The sequence below is a fragment of the Ixodes scapularis genome, unplaced genomic scaffold (assembly GCF_016920785.2).
Source record: "Ixodes scapularis isolate PalLabHiFi unplaced genomic scaffold, ASM1692078v2 PGA_scaffold10__122_contigs__length_95168666, whole genome shotgun sequence".
Lineage (NCBI taxonomy): Eukaryota > Metazoa > Arthropoda > Arachnida > Ixodida > Ixodidae > Ixodes > Ixodes scapularis.
Genome location: NW_024609836.1, coordinates 21,422,293 through 21,426,294, shown reverse-complemented (window position 1 = coordinate 21,426,294; position 4,002 = coordinate 21,422,293). Strand labels below are relative to the sequence as shown.

Sequence of the window (4,002 nt, the reverse complement as noted above, 5' to 3'; positions counted from 1 at the left end):
TCTTATTGCTTTAGATTAATTAACAAAGGTATTAGTTTAATTCTTGCGTTTGTTATATTGCGTCTTTTTTTCAAACGTTTACACAAACGTGCAAACCTCCGTAAAAATATTGCAGCCAAGAGAGCAGCGAGGTATAAAGATACACGCTATTTCAAATCCACAGAATCTACCAAACCAAAACGTTCTATTTATAATTGAGTTTTAGTCTCCGCAAGTTTTTTTCAGAAACACGGACTATGTGGTGTTAACGAGTTATAGTAGATCGTGTTTTCGGGGAAAGATACTTGTATTGGGAGCTCGCGCTGCCCCATCGAAGCATGCTCTGAAGCGCGCGCATGGAGTGGTATCGATCCAATGAAAACGATATACTGAAACTCCTTACTGTCGCTGTCGGGGGCTGAAGCTCGAAAAACAAATACAGGCGTTGAAAGAATCAGGAGAGCGTGTTGGTGAAACATTCACGAGGAGGATTTAGAACGCAAGCAAGAAGAAGGGACACACAGAAATATGAGACAGACATGGCAGTCGGTGTCTATCTCGTTTTCATATTAGTCCCTTGAGTTTACTTGCGTTCTGAATCCTCAAGAAATGACAGACACTTTTAGATAGACGTACAAGTAGGCAGCAATTTAGCACCATGTTTTGCGTCTTTTCGTTCTGGTCGCTTTATAGTAATATTGTCGCGCAAGAGCTTGCTGCCGTTTTTGCCGCCCTGGCGGTTGAAAAACCCTTCGGTCACGATGGCACCCGTGGGACCGCAGCCTTAAGCAGAAGCATTTGCTCAAAACGCCGGTCTGAAAGTCCGCCACGATGCGGGCGTAAGATTAGCGACGCGAAGGAGAACAGCCGTTCTACAGGAGCCGAGGAGCACGTTGGGGTGTTGGATCTAATGAAGGCGCTTCTCAGAGAAGGGTATGAGCGGAGCATATCGAATTCAACTCGAGGATCTTGCAGGTAGCTCAGGAACTCAAGTTTGACTTGATCTTCCTGACAACTGGGGCTCGTGCCGCAGTGGGCTTCGAAAGAAAAGAATGCATCAGCCGATACGTCAGAGGCTGCAGAGGTTGATGGCGCGCACGCCAAAGGACGCGTGGTATGCTTGGTTGCATTTACAAAGTCAATTACAGCTTTTTCTGTGAGTTACTGGCCATGCTCGCGGACATCTTGAGGTTCTCGTGACAACCACCGCAACTTAAAGTAAGGGTGAAGAACAGCAGCAACAGTCGCTTCATTTGCACTTGGTTTCATTCGCAGGAGCTCGTCAAATCTGCGAATGAACCCAGATGTAACCGCATCCAAAAGTGGTCTGCAGTAGACGAAGTCCAAACCAGCCTTCTCCTGAAGCTTTGATTTTACGGTAAAAAGCGTTGGCAGCAGCTCCCCGAAGAAGCAATCGGACTGCGCTTGGAGTCGCGTTAGAGCGGAGGCGATGGGCTGCAGGATCTCACAGTACTCGGCAATAAATGCTAAGTCTCTTTCTTGGAATGTCTGCAGATTTAGTCCATCGCAGACATCTCGCACTTTATCCTTCGAGCGAAGGAGGCCTTTCATGCTGTCATACAATGAATTCTAGCGTGTTACGCATGGCGTCTTCAGAGAATGCCCTAGGATGTCCACCATAACTTCAGACGACTTGGGTCCTCGAACGCAGTTCCATAGAGCCGAAAACTTTGACATGACCGATGTGTTAGCACGTTCAAAGGACGGTGTCGACAAGGCTGCCTTCGCATCTGAAGTTGCCACAAGACTCAGCGTGTGACATGCGCATCGAAGATGACGAGGCAAGTTGATTTCAGCATCGTCCAGGTTGTCGGGTTTGACCATAATTTCAAAGGACAAGTCGGCGGCGACATCATCTGCCAGTTAAAAAAGGAACACATTTAGCCGAAATACTTAAAACAGCACTCAAGATTACATGTTTGGAAACATTTTACGGTGAATAACACATATTCATGGAAACTAAAAGAAAAACAGTTGTGCAATAATCAAAAACACTCTCGTTTGCATTAGCTCCAGTGGCTTCATCTTCAATTATTTGTATTGCGTATCAAAAGAAGAATTATATGTATCACAAAAATTAACCAAGTCAGCTGCACCAGACAAGAGGAAAATTAGAATCGGTGCATAACATGACGGATATTTTTCACACTTCTTGCATTTGTAATCGCACGTTACCCACTTGGATTTAGGTTATTGAGGCAGACGTAAATCAGTCCTTAAAAAATCTGAAAAAATGTTTGATAATAAGTACAGCATTACCCTTACCCTGGTCAGTAATCTCAAAACAAAAGCCGAACTCCCTGAAGGCTTTGGCGAAGTTGCTGGCGTTGTCTGTGACCGTGGCTACGACCTTCTCCCGCGAGATGTCGAAGGACTGCCTAGTGTCTTCCAGCATTTCTGCTATCCTGTCGTACGTGTGGCTTCCAGGAAACCTCCTGCAGGCCAGTGCGAGCGACCTCCGAGAAAGGGTGTCAGCATCGATCTAAATAAATATACAAATATTATCATTCATTAGTTACTTAATCATGATTTTCCACAACTTCTACTTTTTAATACAGAATATGTTATAGGAATGGCCTCAGGCACTTCCGGCGACGCCTTCTAGGTAACGAAGGTGCGGAACACGAAAATTGAAATATAAAAGACACCGGCAGCGCTCCGATACGAACCAGCGTCCCTCAGATTACGAATCCGATGTCTTAAACACTGAACTACTAGGGACTTTTTTACGAATCTCTGACCATATACTGTGAATCCGATGTCTTAACCACTGTACTACCGCTCTATGAGGAAACCATATGCTTCGATTCACCTTATACGTGGGCGAAGCATAAAATCTACGTGACCTACGCGCTCCACTCCCGCTCGAGCGCTACTTTTGGCAGGGCTTTCTTCTGGAGACGCTGTTTCCAGCAAGCTGATGGAAGCTCCCCAAAATAATGCGTACACATTCTGTGTTACCACTGCCTTTGCCACGGTAGTGAAGGAAAGGGACACATTTTGTTTTATTCAAAACACAAAGCGCTTACCCAATGAACCGTGACAGCCATGAAGCTACGATGGTGAGTGGACCAGATGTCAGCTGTGTTTGCAACATAGCTTTGACCAGACAACTTCTCTCGCGCGTCATCCAGAAACTTTTCCCATTCCTCATCAATTCGCCGACCTAGGGAGCGTCGCGACATCACACTAGTCCCTGGGCGCAAGCCTAAAATAAAAAAAAGAGACAATGTACAATTATAATGCAGTCTGATTTCGCATAGAATTGAAAGCTCACCTGTTACAAGCTGTATGAAGCCTGGCTCTTCGACTGTCGATAATGAATGCAACCCATCCACAACGAACTTGACGATCAGATTGTCTACTTTAGGCTGAGTCAGTTGACTCCCGGGAGAGCAAAACAGTTTCGTTTGGCGCATTTTGTCAGCAGGGGCGTCGGCCTTTCTCTTGACTGCTTGTTTTCTCCACCCTTCTTTGTACTCATCGAACCTTCTTAGCTCTTGTGGATGCACGCGCTCAAACAAAATAAGTATCGATTAATTATATAGCCGCCACACAAGTAATATCACACAAAGCGTACTTCCGTAAGCTATGCAAATACACCGTTTTGATACATAAGACAGCACTGAAAAATTAGATACATATAGATACACTCTGTTCGACTCAATGCATTTCTTGGCATGTTACAAGCAAACAAAAAATCTAATTTATGTTGATTCTGCACCTACCTTTAAGTGAAGCTTGAAATTCGAGGTTGACGAGTAGGGCGCCACAGATGGTCGCTTTACAAAACGAACAGGCAGCCTTTACTCTGTCGTCCCTAGATGAAATCACGGTAAAATACTTCCTGTCCAAGATGGCAGAGCGAGGAGTATTGTCGTTGTCTGCCATTGCTAGCCCGTCGACGCGGCGGAACAAATAACTTTTAACTCCAAGACTGGGACTGCGAAGTGCGCACCATACAGTCGGAAATATCAAGTGAAGTTCCGCGGAAAAGAAAAC

At 45.3% G+C, this 4,002-nt stretch overlaps 1 pseudogene; it reads right to left on the bottom strand.

The window, feature by feature from the left end:
* Positions 1-690: 690 nt before the first annotated feature.
* Positions 691-3,760, bottom strand: LOC115320523 (annotated as a pseudogene).
* Positions 3,761-4,002: the final 242 nt, after the last annotated feature.